The following is an 18,444-nucleotide window of genomic DNA, read 5'->3' on the forward strand; positions in this document are numbered from 1 at the left end:
TGGCAGTTGTCATTAGAGCACAGTTAATAAAGTCATTTCATGTAATAATGAATAAACTAGGCACTCATCTTTTCGTGTTTCCAACGCTGCTCTCGTTGTAAAATCATGGCTCAATCGTCGAAAATCTAGGTGGTGATGATTCCAAGCTCGGATGCAAAGAGGCCTAGGTTTTATTCTGCTATATTCAAAAGTTTTCTAGATGCGCTTCACAAACCATTTTTGAAGATTAAACCTTTCAAAGTTAGCACAATGGTGATGTAAAAAAATAATCAGCACTCCGAATTTAAGTGACATTTCTTTTTTATTGCTTTTGTTGCGATATCACGTAACACACAAAACATCACTTCACAATACAAAACATACTCGAAAACATCTTCCTCACAGTCACTGCTAAAGTTCACATTTTATAAGCTGACTACAATATGCGTCTTTCCAACATGACGTCCAAGATTTGACTTTACTAGGTCCGACTCTCTAACAACTAACTAACTAATAATCGCTTACGCGCCCAAAAATCAGAGTTACAAGTATGTCAAAGATCATAGTGACAAAAGAAAGAATACACATAAGAATAATATCACTGCAATATAAACATATCGATGTATCAAAAATGAAATCAAATCTGAATGTTGTCTCAGAAATATGTTAAGTAGTTAACAGAAACAGTAGAATATTGCTGGTATCGAGACGTTGAGTTGAGGTGCCGTAATGGTTGCGTAATTCAAGTACCATTACAGTAGCAGTCACGCGGTTCCAGACTGAAGCGCCTAGAACCGAACGGCCAGAACCTGTAGCAGTGACAGGAACAATAGCCTCAAGAATTAAAAACAGTCGAACCAGTCAGGACTGTTCAGAGTGAGCAAACAAACTTCCCCACGCGAAAGACTGAAAAGTGTTAGTTCGCTGGGAGGAAAGAGGGTCAGTGTGCTCTGGTAATGCAATGTGTTTGTAGTTGATTTACGTTGTGTGAAGGTGAGAGGCACCCACATGCCTTGCTCATACTGTGGCATCAAGCAGTCAGGCCTGCAAGATGACTGGTCTGCCAAGCGAGTGGATTCATTCTTATTTATCGAATAACATGAACTCTAGTACTCACAATTAAGTTACAAGTTATTCTCCTGTTTGAATATTACGCAACGGGTACGGAAACGCACATCTGACTATTAGTAATTTACACAACTCTGTTCACTACGCACTGGCAATACCACATTTTATTTCTTATTTAACGGCTGTGATCAACACGTCGCCATCGCACTGAATATGAATGGCGCACACATTATAAATTCTGGGTATCGTCACAACATACTATTCGAAGGAAAACGCCACCAATCTTTTTCTTTTCACTATCTTATTTATTCCGATAAATTCTATAACCTAAACACACAAATTCTGTAACCTACAACAATAACACATGAGAAATTCCGCTCTCGTAATTATTTAACGCTACAGTGCACTTTCTGGATAGGATGGTGGATCTTTTTCTATATCTCACACTTTGACTCTCACACCCATCATTAAGAAAATTTCCTCCAGACCGAGCGGTACAAAAAGGAACATGCATAACCCACTGCGTCTGAAACTATCTTGTTACTTTCCCATGCCAACCACACATACTTAAATTTCATTAAATACATCACATTGGCAACATACAATACAAAGAATAGTCACAACGTTATAATCAAATCACTTTCAGCTTTCCCACTTCAATTAGTATTTATCCCAGTTTCACACGACACTGCCCTTCTTCGTAATTTTTCTTTCCTATTATGAACTCTGGAGGATATACGCACGTCTTCCTGTGCAATGCAAGCCAAGTGGCGTTGCTGGATAGACGGCTGACTCACCTTGCTTCTCTCTCAGAGTATTATAGTTTGAATCAAGTGTCATATTAAGAACATATTCATCATACACGCGAGTCCTCTACTGATACCATGGACGAGTACTTCTCTTTATCCTTTTTCTCATACACAGATTGAGACTCACACAGTACTCACCACGTGGAAGTACTCGTCTCTAATTTCAAGTCCTGTACACGCCATTTCTTAAATATTTCCAACTTATAGTACACACGCTATTAATACAGCTTAACTTAAGCACTTGGAAGTATTTCATCTTATTGCTACATGTGGTTTCATTGTGACCGTTGGTCACTTCCGAAGATTACTACGATCCCCTTAATATTACCTGCCTGACATTTAATTCTCCCCACAAAAGTTCCTGAAATAGAGAAATTATTATTCCAAACGACTCTTAAGTATTTCACACGCATACCATGTCTCCACTCTTTTGTCTTTACGGAGTACACCTAAGACAGGTCTTACTAACACTAGATCCAGTGGCAGAGTGCTGAAACATGGCCGTTCTTCAGGTCATCTTGCACCTCCGTCGAGGTGGGGGAAGACCATGCTACCCATTGGTCAGCCACATTTCAGGCACTCAAAGCTCTGGTAAATTTCATCTCTTTGGTCCCACCAAAGGTGGCCAAAGGATCGTCTCAAAGATGATCATATATTCACATTCAGTATCTGCAGTTAGCAGACGACCATACATTCATTCATTTCACAGATCTCACCAAACTGGATGTAGGGATTTGTTTTGTGGGAGTGCACATGTGATCAATTAAATAAATAAATTGTCATTCTTTCCCACACTGGTATCCGGCTTCGCTGTGTTAATTGAAATTGAGTTATTATTATAAAAAATATGTTGTACTGACAAGAATAACGAAGAATATTGTACCTATTTTCAATATCGGGCAGTACTGTACCCTTTCACCACCGGCTACCCATGCAGAAAAAAATGGCACGGTACTATCCTTGCAATGCAAGGGTAGTTTCGAACATTTTTTTAAGAAAACTGTATTAGAACCAACGTAGCAAGTCATCAAAATAACCAGGAGGAGACCTTAGCCCCTGGTGACCTCAAATAGACGACCAAATGCTGTTACTTTACCAAATTATTGACACAGTTGTTGCATTATTGTACTCTCCACAATCCGGAATAACGTACACATACAAATTTACAACAATCCAAATGACAAATAAAACATTAAGTCATTCAAATAAAAAATAACGGAGAGATAAAAATTTGCTTAGTTACCGGGATCTCTGTTATTTTTAGGAGTAATCCAAACTTTATTAATTCTGTAACAAATAAAAAAAAATACTAATTGTACTCATAAAATTTTAAATAGCTCACCGTACATACACAGAGCAAATCATCTGACATTCATAAATTGCGTTGTAATAATCTTTACATGGCAATGTCCAAATACAAAACAAAATCAACAAAAGAAAATCTTTGCGTACACTAGTTACATGTAGAAGTCAGGCTGCATACCATTACTCTAAAATATACATCAAACCTACAGAGATATAAAACTGAAAGAAAAACAATGAAATATACCACATGTTACATACTGGTTACGTAATATAGTTCATCTAAGACATCATGTCACACCTCATTAACTATCATCACTTAAGCAATTGCCACCACTACTCGACTGTGAGTTTAACCTTATCCTTGTCCACCAGTACAAATACCTGCTGCTGAGCTAGTCAGTCCATCAACTCGATCAATACACGCAGTAAATAGTTAGCAATAAGTGCTTGAATCCACCAGAAGCTCTCGTATCTTACTCTACTGCTCATTTCTCTGTTGTTACACATTTAGACAACAAGAACTTGCATTTCGACTAGCCTTCGTTATACTTTAATGTGAAATATCACCACCGTGATAATGCAAATAAGTGACTTCAGTCAACACACCAACAAGATCATTACTGTCCACGACATCAAAATGTATCAGTTAAATTCCGATATTTGTTGTGCAATGCAAACTCTTGTCCCCTGTGACACCCTTACTGACCAATGCAACAAGAGCCGCTACGTTAGTATTACGCCACTGGCTAATAATTAAAGCATCCTTGTACCAAATATTCTAATAAACATGGTACCAGAACTTGATAACCCAGAACAAACAAACAAAACAAAACAAAAACAAAAAAAACACACTAACTATTCTAAACACATACGTTAATGAAATACAATTACACTTGCTGTCCCTTCAGGAATAAAACGTATAAAAAATGTACACAGTTACATATACAAATACATTATTCCCTGTCTTGCGAGTCACACGGAATCATTTCATTCTGTGACTTTCTTGGGGGTCAAAAAGTTGCTGATAGTTTTCCTAGAAACACTGTCTTGGTGTCAAAGCTCTCCCATGGTTACCCGGACGAAAGTCTTTAGGTCACCCAAATCGGCATTTTGAACGCGCACTGAACAGTAAACTGTATCTCATGTCAAACACAAATGTCATAGTCACTCTCAGATTACGATCCACACGAATCTGGTCGTCCAGAAATGGCCCTACAACTACTGTTACCCACGGTTCTGTCCTTTCAGTTCATGGTGTAATTAAAAGTCGTAAGTTCCAACAAACAGCACTTATTCCCGCACCAATTAAAGAAATGTCTCTTACTACAAATGCAAATGTCAATGTCCCATTTTAGTTTCTTGCGTTCAGACAATAATTAGTCACCAAACAACAACTGTCTTCTTTAAGTATACCAAGCGTCCCACATGCAATTTACAAAGCACACTTAACAAGTCACTGCCAAAAGTTTATGGATCCCACTGTTCAGTGGTCAAGACAAAACAAAACAATCGTCCTGCGTGCTAAAGACAAAATCTTTTCCACCACTCACACCGTGGAAACACCAGTCCTTCACTTTCCAGCTTATTGAGACACATGAGCAGTCATCTTGTTTCACGGCTCCACAGTTCAGTACTAGTTAATAGTTGCTGTTAAAAAATGCCCGCCGGACTCTGCCATGCGTCGTTCATTCTGTTGTCGCGCCGCCGCGCGAGCCGTTGAGCAGAAAAAACCACCCGCTGTTGCCTCCACGGGATACTGTCTCCAGTCGTTAGGGTGCTGCAACTTATGAATAGCAGCCAGTGGTAGGTGCGTGTCGCCCCAGGCCGTTGACCTGTTGTCGCGGGTGCGTGGAGTGTACCCCGACCGGCAGTGGAGTGGGGAGCGCCGCGGCTCTGTCGCCTCTCCCATGGTGACATCAGCTTGGCCTCCTGCTAGCGGTATGGGCGCGTTCTGCGTAGCACCTCAGCGCTACGACACCCAATCAGTCAGACCCTTCCGTGCATCTCGCAACATTACAGACAGAAGGATATTCTTACACTATTTAAATACTCATTGATTACATGTATGGTCTATTAAAAACATTGTTAATAAAAGAATCTTTGTTCTAAAAAGCATAAAATCATACACCCTAGTTTTCTACACATACAACATCAACATTTATCCCTTTTCTATATACAGCCCACACTTGTGCTATTGCTTGTACCTGTCGACCCTCATACAAAACATGACAGTGTTAAAAAAAAGGAATAAGAAACAATCTATACAGCTCATAATTACAATATCAAATAGTAGACTACTTTAACATCCTATCACAGTGAACATATGAGAAACTGTTGATTCTAAAACTACAATATACAACGCACCTTTGTGCTTGTGACAGACTGAAATTAGTATCTCTTTATATATTTTACCTTTTATTACATATAACAACATTTCTAGGACATGTATGTGCCATCAAAATGATGTCAGATCCTGACCTGCCATCGAGGTTCATCCAAATCAAACAATAAAGCACAATAATGTTTTAGTTATGGATCAGTAGCATCCCCTTTACAGGAGTGTGCGCGTTGATCACACTACTCTACGACTGTCACTCGACTGACACCACATTTTCCTTCTCATTCAGTCCATTAATACACCAACAGAATAGGTCTAGAAGTCAACTAACCTTTACACCACCACACTCATGTCAACATACCATACCTTTGCTCCCTTATACTGAACCACATAACACATGAAGTTGTTTCGGAGATAGCATTCCAGTCTCCGAAATCGTCCTTTCACTCTGGCACCTCTCTCCATCGGCTTACCTCTGCATTCACTTTACCGATTATTCATCCTGCTAAATATCAACTTAGAATTGCGACATTTCATCTAAGAACAAAAAAATACACAAATTATTCATCCTGCAAAATAACTGTACACATTCTTGGTACTGTTTTGATTAGTTATAGTGGTACCAGGCTTCAACAACAACAACAAAAATTATTTTTTCATATTACAAATGTTTTGGTAAGAATTAGATTTACACTTATATTACATCTTACGTCAGTATTCCACAACGTTCACCATCTGGATCTCATACTCCCTTTATGTCCTTTCACATTGTGCAGTTGTCCTCATCTCTTTATTCATATTTTGGCTCTCCGTCCGTCCATTACTCCATCATTTCCTGGTCTTCCTTCGCCATTCGCATCAATCTCGATTGCAGCATACACAGACCTCTCTGTAACATACATCCAAGACATCTCCACATTATTAATTCTACTCACCTTCATATACCACTGTTTCACCACGTCGAATCTCTCTTTATTAATCACACTGCTTCACGTCGCTTCTCCCCACTACTATTTATCACGTCGCTTCTCTCTCTACCTACCATCTTTATCCACTCATTAATCGTCACGCCGTTTCTGCTTGATCCTTATTCATATGACAAAAAATACGTACATACCACTCTGTCGACTACTGTTCATGACTCATTTGACCTGTCTATTCCGTCATACTTCCTGACATCCCGCCTGAAAATTCTTATGTTCGATTTTACCCTGCACAACATTACACACCACAAATAAATACACTGACTATCTACCATAAATTGCCTGCTTTCGATGCATCCTTAACTTTTCCATAATTTGATGTTAGGAATGTGATGAAGCCCACGAGATTGTTTTCCCTTGATCGTCTCAATCATTACAGCATTTTCATGGACGATCTGCCTCACTCTGAATGGTACACTATACACATCAAAGAATTTGCTAGTTAGGAATCTGTGCTTACATGAAAATTAAATGTGTGCAGAGAATATACAAGCTGGGAGAAAGGTACAGCACAAGTGTTAGAAACTTTGGTGCCAGTGGCCTCTTTCCCTAACACCAGATTCCGAACAACCATACACAGCACTTCATTATAACTGTCACCATGACAGTGACATACTATAGATCAGATGGCATCTAATTTAAAAACTTCGATCACATTACTGATGTTACCTGTAACAGCAGTATAAATGTACCCCATGCCATACAGATCACAATGTTGACTTTTTACATTATATGTTAAGTACCTGTAATAGTCAAATCGCACTAATTAAACTGGACGTATTGGCATTATTACATAACATTTTTAGCAACTGGTTTTTGAGGAAACAATCCTTTTACTTTAGTGTTCCAAATCAAAATTTGCAAATTTTGCTCTGAGAGACCAGCCTAACAGATTCCATTACTGGTGTTTTATTCTGTGATCAGAAGTATGGTATTTGCATTCCTTTATATCAGTAGAGTATGTCTGCTACATAGACAATTTTCAGTGCCAGCGGCATGTGTTTTAAGGCAAGATGTTAAGGGCTGATATGTTGGATTAGTTTCTCCTACCCATCAATCAATCCATTATGACAAGAAAGAAATGCCAGGATTCCATGCTCTCCTGTCATTCTGATAGTTTCTGCCGTTCCTATCCTCGACTCTGTCTGACCTGAGTCGTGCCTCCGTTCACGATGTTGCTCTCATTACCCAATTCTTGTAACAAGTGCTGAAATGACGCAGAATCGGCTGAGCCTCTGCCTGCTATCACTATATCTCTGCGCAATTTCACTGGCAACTTCGTTATACAGATCCTAATGAGCTCCCCAGTTTCGTATACCACATCCAAATACCTATTTCGTCTCCACATTTCCTGATAGCACGCCACTGGATCTCTTATACCACCTCCTGCTTACTTTTCGACCAGTTTTCATTTAAAAACTTGTCACAAAATATCTTGTAGCTACTACAGTCTTTAATAACTTCCTGCATTTTCGCTCTAGCCTCGTCCCTCAAATGATGACACACAAACTTCATTTTGAGGAGCTGTCCCCACGATGAACGTAATGAATCTTGAAATTGAGACAGCCACAGGCAGACAGGATCCGGAAAACAAGTGTATGTTTGTACCGACACAAAGTGCCTCCTACATTCTTCTTCCGCATTTATGTGTTCCGACCTTGGACTATACCCAGTTGGGTTAGCCACCTGTTTTATCCGACACAACCGTTCTTCTAACTCTCTGAGTTCGTCTTCCTCTTTCTGCCTATTTTCGTTTTTTCAATTTATCTCACTCTCCCTCTGCAATCTACCTGGTGGTGTTTCACCTTCGCTACTGCACGCTAATTGCAACTGTGCTAGTTCTTCCCTATGTTTCCTATTTATTTCTAATTGTGTCTCTTTAAACTGTAATAGTGATTGTATCTCCTCCTGGACGGCATAAACCTCTCGCTGTGTACTGTCAGAGCCTGTTTCGCCTCTTATACTGATCTTTTCTACATCTGCACTAATCGTATTCATTCTGACCACTACCTCCGCAACTTCATCCCTGTGTTTATTTAGCGCCACTTCCTGTCGAGTGACTTGAGCTTCCACGCTGTCTAATGCCCTTTGTTTATCTGCAAGTAAGTCCTCCACTACCTCTTTGATTCGCTCATCCGGCAGCATGTCCCTACGTTCTGTAATATCACTCTCTATTGCAATTATTCGTACCTCCAAATTATTGGCTTTTTCTTTCACGGCGTCACATACTTGCTTCAACGCACCCAGATTCTTCTCCCCCTCATCTAACCGATTATTAACTGTGGACAGACGCTCATCGATAACTGTATGTAGCTTCCTCATTGCCTCTTTATTTCCCTTATCCATTGCTTCCAATCTTTCCTTATTATCTTTATCCATCGCTTCCAATCTTTCCTTATTCGCTTCCAATCTTTCCTTAGTCCCTATCTCTCTCCTTATTATCTCTATCCATCCTCTGTAAAAACTGCTGTAGCACATTGTCATTTGCTACTTTCGACGCGCTCACCTCGTTCGCCTGAGAAGCAGTAGCTTTGCTAAGGGTAACTACACTTTCACTGCATACCTGACCTAGTCCCGGCTCGTCCGGGTCGTCGGGAAAAGCCCCCGTTTGTGGACAAAGCCCGCCGTGTAAAGGATCACCTAGCCGCGGTCCGCTGACCAATTCAGCCCCTTCCGAGTGTTTGCCGTTCTCGCTCATAAACCCAAGGTCGACACCTACTTCCTGTTCCACTGCTACGTTCACCCCAGAATCACTCTCCTCCATAGTGACTACACTTTTCGACTGCGACCTAGTTACTACGGACATTACGAAAAAAAATTTTATACCACGATCTTCCAGCCTTGGACGATATAGCAATTAATTACATAAAAAAATAAAAGATCCTCACCAAACCAGAAAGAAATTGCAAACAAAAAATTTTACTTCTTAGTGCTATCACAATATATCCCATAAAAAAAAATCTTAACAGCAAACCCTAACAGCAAAATCCTGGCAGGGTCGAAATTATGAGAGGCACCCACATGCCTTGCTCATACTGTGGCATCAAGCAGTCAGGCCTGCAAGATGAGTGGTCTGCCAAGCGAGTGGACTCATTCTTATCTATCGAGTAACATGAACTCTAGTACTCACAATTAAGTTACAAGTTATTCTCCTGTTTGAATATTATGCAATGAGTACGGAAATGCACATCTGACTATTAGTAATTTACACAACTCTGTACACTACGCACTGGCAATACCACATTTTCTTTCTTATTTAATGACTTTGATCAACACGTCGCCATCGCACTGAATATGAGTGGCACACACATTGTAAATTCTGGGTATCGTGACAACATACTATTCGAAGGAAAACGCCACCAATCTTTTTCTTTTCACTATCTTATTTATTCCGATAAATTCTATAACCTATAACCTATAAGAGTGTAGCGTTCCAAAGGGTTGGAAAAGGGCACAGGTCATCCCCGTTTTCAAGAAGGGACGTCGACCAGATGTGCGGAACTATAACCTATATCTCTAACGTCGATCAGTTGTAGAATTTTGGAATACGTATTATGTTCGTGTATAATGACTTTTCTGGAGACTAGAAATCTACTCTACAAGGATCAGCATGGGTTTCGAAAAAGTCGATCGTGTGAAACCCAGTTTGCGCCATTCGTCCACGAGACTCAGAGGGCCTTGAACACGGGTTCCCAGGTAGATGCCGTGTTTCTCGACTTTCGCAAGGCGTTTGATACAGTTCCCCACAGTCGTGTAATGAACAAAGTGAGAGCATATGGACTATCAGACCAATTGTGTGATTGGATTGAAGAGTTCCTAGATTACAGAACGCAGCATGTCATTCTCTATGGAGAGCAGTCTTCCGAAGTAATAGTGATTTCAGGTGTGCCGCAGGGGAGTGTCGTAGGACCGTTGCTATTCACAAGATATATAAATGACCTTGTGGATGACATCGGAAGTTCACTGAGGCTTTTTGCAGATGATGCTGTGGTGTATCGAGAGGTTGTAACAATGGAAAATTGTACTGAAATGCAGGAGGATCTGCAATGAATTGACGCATGGTGCAGGGAATGGCAATTGAATCTCAATGTAGACAAGTGTAATGTGCTGCGAATACATAGAAAGATAGATCCCTTATCATTTAGCTACAAAATAGCAGGTCAGCAACTGGAAGCAGTTAATTCCATAAATTATCTGGGATTAGGCATTAGTAGTGATTTAAAATGGAATGACCGTATAAAATTAATCGTAGGTAAATCAGATGCCAGACTGAGATTCATTGGAAGAATTATAAGGAAATGCAATCTGAAAACAGAGGAAGTAGGTTACAGTACACTTGTTCGCCCACTGCTTGAATACTGGTCGCCAGTGTGGGATCCATACCAGATAGGGTTGATAGAAGAGGTAGAGAAGATCCAGCGGAGAGCAGCGCGCTTCGTTACAGGATCATTTAGTAATCGCGAAAGCGTTACACAGTTGAGAGATAAACTCCAGTGGAAAACTCTGCAAGAGAGACGCTCAGTAGCTCAGTACGGGCTTTTGTTGAAATTTCAGGAACATACCTTCACCGAGGAGTCAAGCAGTATATTGCTCCCTCCTGCGTATATCTCGTGAAGAGACCATGAGGATAAAATCAGAGAGATTAGAGCCCATACAGAGGCATTCCGACAATCTTTCTTTCCACAAACGAGACTGGGATAGAAGGGAGAACCGCTAGAGGTACTCAAGTTACCCTCCGCCACACACCGTCAGGTGGCTTGTGGAGCTTGGATGTAGATGTAGATGTAGAATTCACTAAGACATCAGTAACTGTAGTGGTGACCCCAAGCCAGCAAATACTTAACAATAATGAATGCACGAAACCAAACACTGGGCTGTAGTTGATGACTTACAGCACCAACAAATAGTGGAAATTGACACTCAGGACACAGACTCAGATGGCGAGTTGCACGCCATTCTCATTCCATCAGCGAAGGATGGAGAAAGTTGGAAGATACGGGATTGTGTACTTACAAACTCCACAGACTACGGCTGTTTAGCGGACCAAGCAGTATGGGAGCAAACATGTCAAATTGTGCTACAAACCATGAAACCTTTTACAAGCTGGCACACGTGGAACACTTTCACCATCAGGCTGTTTCATAACATTACTCAGCCACGCCGGATCATAACCTAACTTTTGTACTCACAGCGCACTATACCACTGCGCCGTTCGAGACGCGTGGTGGGTGCTGCGATTTTACTAACGCTCCAGTTGTAATCACACACCTGAGTGAGAAGTGGTACGAGGGTGGTTTGAAAAGTTTTCGGAACGGAATAGAAAAAAGTACTTACATGACTGAAACACTTTTTATGTTTCACTTTAGTCTCCTTGTAGATGAATGCACTTGGCCCAGCGATGTTCCAGTGCCTTGATCCCATCTCGAAAATGAGTTGTCAACTCTGGCTATCAATTCGTCGTTTGAAGTGAGTCTTCGTCCACCAATAAATACTCTCAGTCTTAGGAAGAGATGGAAGTCTGATGGAGCCATATCAGGCGAATAAGGCGGGTGTGGCAACAATTCGTACCTTAGTTGACGTAATTTTGCCAGTGGCGACTGCACATGCGTTTTTGATCCAGCGTCAAGAGTCGCGGCAGCCATCTTGCAGATAATTTTTTAATTTATAATTCTTCAGTTAAAATGTGATTACCCTTTCAGATGATATCTGGCAATTGTGAGCAATTTCACGCACTTTCAATCAGCGATCCTCTGTGACCATTTTGTGCACTTTTACAATGATTTCTGGAGTAGTGACACATGTTGGTCGACCACTGCGCGGATCATCATCTAAGATCTCTCCCGACCAACTTTAAATTCATTTGTCCACTTGGCAACAGTTGAATATGAAGGAGCAGAGTGCCCCAGTGTATCCTGGAAATCGACATGAGTGTCCTTGACTTTCATACCTTTCTTTACGAAGTACTTGATCACTGCTCGAATCTCGATTTTTTTCCATCTTCGCAAATCACTACGCGGGAACAACAGCCGAGCAACGTCACCGCCACAGCTCTCTTCCAAGAGCACTGACGTGGCACATGTGTACAGGCAACAGTCCAATGAATATCACGTGATCAACTGGTTGCGCTAGCGCTGACCTCTTGTGGTGATTCGGAGAACTTTTCAAACTACCCTCGTAATAGTGGCTACAGAATAAACACGTATCTTATACCAGGATGCCTGTACCTGTGAGAGAAGTAAAGCTACAATAAAGGCATCTGCCAAATTCTTCAGCGCTGTCACGAACTTTTGAGTATCGTCTGTTATTCTGTAACTCTGTCGAGTCAGATCGACAATTTGAGACCAAGTCTGTGGTTGGTTCGACGGGAAAAGTGGCAATTTAGGGAAAAGTGGCAATTTAGGAAAGATTTTCTATTCTCAGTGGCTTGTCGGCGAATTCTTGTTGGCAGGGTATAATTCTGCCAGGTTCGGACAGTGAAAGTTCTTGTCACTCACCTGGTTCAGTATACTATTGCGCCACGAGTGTGTCAAGAACTTTCTCCATTTGAAGCTGGCAAAACAAAACCCTACCAATAAGTATTCGTTGACAAGCCACTGAGTTCAGGAATCATTCCTGAATTACCACCATTCCAGCTGAACCAGACTTGGTTTCAACTTGTCGAACTGATTCGACAGAGTTACGGAATAACAGACGATACTCAAAAGTTTGTGGCAGTGATGAAGAATTTGGGAGACACCTTTACTGTACCTTTACTTCTCCCACACGTACATTCTTTCTGGTATAAAATATGTGTTGATTCTGTTGCCAGTATTGTCTTACATTCTATTGTCAATGTGTTTCAATTACACTACTGGCCATTAAAATTGCTACTCCACGAAGATGACGTGCTACAGACGCGAAATTTAACCGACAGGAAGAAGATGCTGTGATATGTAAATGATTAACTTTTCAGAGCATTCACACAAAGTTGGTGCCGGTGGCGACACCTACAACGTGCTGACATGAGGAAAGTGTCCAACTGATTTCTCATACACAAACAGCAGTTGACCGGCGTTGCCTGGTGAAACGTTGTTGTGATGCCTCGTGTAAGGCGGAAAAATGCGTACCATCACGTTTCCGACTTTGATAAAGGTCGGATTGTAGCCTATCGCGATTGCGGTTTATCGTATCGCGACATTGCTGCTCGCGTTGGTCGAGATCTAATGACTGTTAGCAGAATATGGAATCGGTGGGTTCAGGAGGGTAATACGGAACGCCGTGATGGATCCCAACGGCCTCGTATCACTAGCTGTCGAGATGACAGGCATCTTATGCGCACGGCTGTAACAGATCGTGCAGCCACCTCTCGATCCCTGAGTCAGCAGATGGGGACGTTTGCAAGAGAACAACCATCTGCACGAACAGTTCGACGACGTTTGCAGCAGCACGGACCATCAGCTTGGAGACCACGGCTGCGGTTTCCCTTGACGCTGCATCACAGACAGGAGCGCCTGCTATGGTGTACTCGACGACAAACCTGGTTGCACGAATGCCAAAACGTCATTTTTTCGGATAAATCCAGGTTATGTTTACAGCATCATTATGGTCGCATCCGTGTTTGGCGACATCGCGGTGAACGCACATTGGAAGCGTGTATTCGTCATCGCCATACTGGCGTATCACCCGGCGTGATGGTATGGGGCGCCATTGGTTACACGCCTCGGTCACCTGTTGTTCGCATTGACGGCCCTTTGAACAGTGGACGTTACATTTCAGATGTGTTACGACCCGTGGCTCTACCCTTCATTCGATCCCTGCAAAACCCTACATTTCAGCAGGATAATGCACGACCGCAGGTCCTGTACGGGCCTTTCTGGATAAAGAAAATGTTCGCCTGCTGCCCTGACCAGCACATTCTCCACATCTCTCACGAATTGAAAACGTCTGGTCAATGGTGGCGGAGCAACTGGCTCGTCACAATACGCCAGTCACTGCTGTTGATGAACTGTGGTATTGTGTAGAAGCTGCATGTGCAGCCGTACCTTTACACTCCATCCAAGCTCTGTTTGACACAATGCCCAGGCGTATCAAGGCCGTTATTACGGCCAGAGGTGGTTGTTCTGGGTACTGATTTCTCAGGACCTATGCACCCTAATTGCGTGAATACGTAATCACATGTTAGGTATAGTATATTTGTCCAATGAATACCTGTTTATCATCTGCATTTCTTCGTGGTGTAGCAATTTGTATGGCCAGTCGTGTATATATTACACAGTGTTTATTTTTAGGGTTGTTTATGTCAGTCAGTAACAACAGAACGTCTTTAGGATCACTTTGTCGTCTCTTCGTCTGTCGGTTCGACTGTTCAAAACCGATTTTATTAGGAACTAGTAGATGTACCAAGTTGAAATTTATGTTACATACCAATGTCTATCTGGCGCTGTAAAAATTTGAAGCTTCTAAGCCAGTGCAATCAAAGAATACTGTCATTTATGGTACAAACTTGCGGATGAATAGAATAGCAAACAAGTAATGCTCGGTTACAACTTGAGTTGGATACTGTTTGACGCAATCACGTCGTTTAAATATCTGGGCGTAACATTGCAAAGCGAGGACTGTGATAGGGAAGGCGAATGGTAACTTAGGTTTTCTGGGAGAATTTTAGGAATATGTGCTTCATCTGTAAAGGAGACAGCACAAACGATGCTGGTGCGACCTACTCTTGAATACTGGGGGAGTGTTTGGGATCTGTACCAGATCGGATTGAAGGAGGACATCGAAGCAATTCAGAGTCAGGCTGCTAGATTTATTACTGGTTGATTCGAACAGCGCATAAATGTTATGGAGGCGCTTCGGGAACTCAAATGGGGATCCGTGGAGGAAGGTGACGTCCTTTTCCAGAAACACTAATGAGAAAATTGAGAGAATCGGCATTTGAGGCCGACTTGCGAATGCCTGGACTACCACAAACGTACATTGTGCGTAAAGACCACAAAGATAGGAAATTAGGGCTCATACGGAGGCATATAGATAGTGGTTTTTCACCCACTCTGTTTGCGAGTGGAACAGGAAGGGAAATGACAGGGGGTGGTACAGGATATCCTCCACCACTCACCGTGCGTTGGTTTGCGGAGTATCTATATAGATGTAGATATACTTTACTACTCACACACTCACTCATCAAAACCTATAGAGTACTTCCCATTGCCCTAGAATCATGAAATATGGCAAGAAGTAAGGTTTCACAGTGCAAGTGAAGGAAAACACCTGAAAAGTGTAAATCTGTAATTATGTCACACAAAAAAAGATATTTTTTGACAGTTGCTGTCTGTCTGTTATGACCCCTTTTTCTTAGGAATGGTTGGATGTGTCAAGTTAAAATGTATGTCGCATGCTATGGTCTATAGACCTTTGATGATGTAATAAATGTAACCTTCTCAGACAATGGAATCAAAAGACCATTTATGTCAAACATTTTGTTATTCAGAAACCCACTCGTCAAAGCTATAGGTTACTTCGGGTTGACCTAGAACCATAAAATTCTGCAAGACGCATGGTTTCACGGTACAAATAAAGGGAAAGAAATCTGGAAATTTTTAATTTGTAATTACACTCCTGGAAATTGAAATAAGAACACCGTGAATTCATTGTCCCAGGAAGGGGAAACTTTATTGACACATTCCTGGGGTCAGATACATCACATGATCACACTGACAGAACCACAGGCACATAGACACAGGCAACAGAGCATGCACAATGTCGGCACTAGTACAGTGTATATCCACCTTTCGCAGCAATGCAGGCTGCTATTCTCCCATGGAGACGATCGTAGATATGCTGGATGTAGTCCTGTGGAACGGCTTGCCATGCCATTTCCACCTGGCGCCTCAGTTGGACCAGCGTTCGTGCTGGACGTGCAGACCGCGTGAGACGACGCTTCATCCAGTCCCAAACATGCTCAATGGGGGACAGATCCGGAGATCTTGCTGGTCAGGGTAGTTGACTTACACCTTCTAGAGCACGTTGGGTGGCACGGGATACATGCGGACGTGCATTGTCCTGTTGGAACAGCAAGTTCCCTTGCCGGTCTAGGAATGGTAGAACGATGGGTTCGATGACGGTTTGGATGTACCGTGCACTATTCAGTGTCCCCTCGACGATCACCAGTGGTGTACGGCCAGTGTAGGAGATCGCTCCCCACACCATGATGCCGGGTGTTAGCCCTGTTTGCCTCGGTCGTATGCAGTCCTGATTGTGGCGCTCACCTGCACGGCGCCAAACACGCATACGACCATCATTGGCACCAAGGCAGAAGCGACTCTCATCGCTGGAGACGACACGTCTCCATTCGTCCCTCCATTCACGCCTGTCGCGACACCACTGGAGGCGGGCTGCACGATGTTGGGGCGTGAGCGGAAGACGGCTTAACGGTGTGCGGGACCGTAGCCCAGCTTCATGGAGACGGTTGCGAATGGTCCTCGCCGATACCCCAGGAGCAACAGTGTCCCTAATTTGCTGGGAAGTGGCGGTGCGGTCCCCTACGGCACTGCGTAGGATCCTACGGTCTTGGCGTGCATACGTGCGTCGCTGCGGTCCGGTCCCAGGTCGACGGGCACGTGCACCTTCCGCCGACCACTGGCGACAACATCGATGTACTGTGGAGACCTCACGCCCCACGTGTTGAGCAATTCGGCGGTACGTCCACCCGGCCTCCCGCATGCCCACTATACGCCCTCGCTCAAAGTCCGTCAACTGCACATACGGTTCACGTCCACGCTGTCGCGGCACGCTACCAGTGTTAAAGACTGCGATGGAGCTCCGTATGCCACGGCAAACTGGCTGACACTGACGGCGGCGGTGCACAAATGCTGCGCAGCTAGCGCCATTCGACGGCCAACACCGCGGTTCCTGGTGTGTCCGCTGTGCCGTGCGTGTGATCATTGCTTGTACAGCCCTCTCGCAGTGTCCGGAGCAAGTATGGTGGGTCTGACACACCGGTGTCAATGTGTTCTTTTTTCCATTTCCAGGAGTGTATATTGCACAAAACTGTTTCCTTTGTCATTTGTTATCCGACTTCAACATTAAAATTAAATCATTCTCGACAGTCCTGCATTTCCCAGGACCAGTGTCTTGCCGGTACCAGTGTCGATAAGAGGCAAAAATCGTCCATATTCTAGGTTCCCAGTATGGATGAAGTGTTTATACATGGTGAATCACCTAAAACTTGCACCGCTGAAATTGTGGAAATGGAAGTGTTATTGATGTGCAGTTTTCACAGAATGGGCAGGTAGTCAGGAGTTCGCACTGATAGCCAATGGACGGGATATAATGATACTTAGAAAGCGTGTTTGTTGTGAAAATACGCACTTTTTAAAATGGAACAATACCTATTGACATCAACAAACTAAAAGTAGCAAACCACTCCGTCTTCAGGCCATAAGTGATGACCCATCGGGACCATCCGACCGCCGAGCCATCCTCAGCTGTGGATGCGGATAGCAGGGGCGTGTCGTCAGCATACCGCTCTCCTGGTCGTTATGATGGTATTCTTTGCCCGGCCGAGTAGTTCCTCAGTTGGCATCAAGAGGCTGAGTGCACCCCGAAAAATGGCAACAGTGCCTGGTGGCCCGGATGGTCACCCATCCAAGTGCCGGCCATTCCCTACAACGCTTAACTTTGGTGATCTGATGGGAACCGGTGTACCCACTGCGGCATGGCCGTTGCCTTAACTAAAAGTAGGGTAAATTAGAATGCGAGTCGTTTACAAAATATTGGTAACGTATTTTGAAAAGTTGACGAGATATTGTATATTGTAAAGTTCCCACACCGACGCATGTACACTACAGGCCATTAAAATTGCTACTCCACGAAGATGACGTGCTACAGACGCGAAATTTAACCGACAGGAAGAAAACGCTGTGGTATGCAAATGATTAGCTTTTCAGAGCATTCACACACGGTGGCGACACATACAACGTGCTGA

At 42.9% G+C, this 18,444-nt stretch overlaps 1 pseudogene; it reads right to left on the minus strand.

The window, feature by feature from the left end:
- Positions 1 to 18,068: 18,068 nt before the first annotated feature.
- On the minus strand, positions 18,069 to 18,186 carry LOC126214121 (5S ribosomal RNA; annotated as a pseudogene).
- Between the last annotated feature and the right edge of the window lie 258 nt (positions 18,187 to 18,444).

This window comes from Schistocerca nitens, chromosome 11, assembly GCF_023898315.1.
Source record: "Schistocerca nitens isolate TAMUIC-IGC-003100 chromosome 11, iqSchNite1.1, whole genome shotgun sequence".
Taxonomy (NCBI): domain Eukaryota; kingdom Metazoa; phylum Arthropoda; class Insecta; order Orthoptera; family Acrididae; genus Schistocerca; species Schistocerca nitens.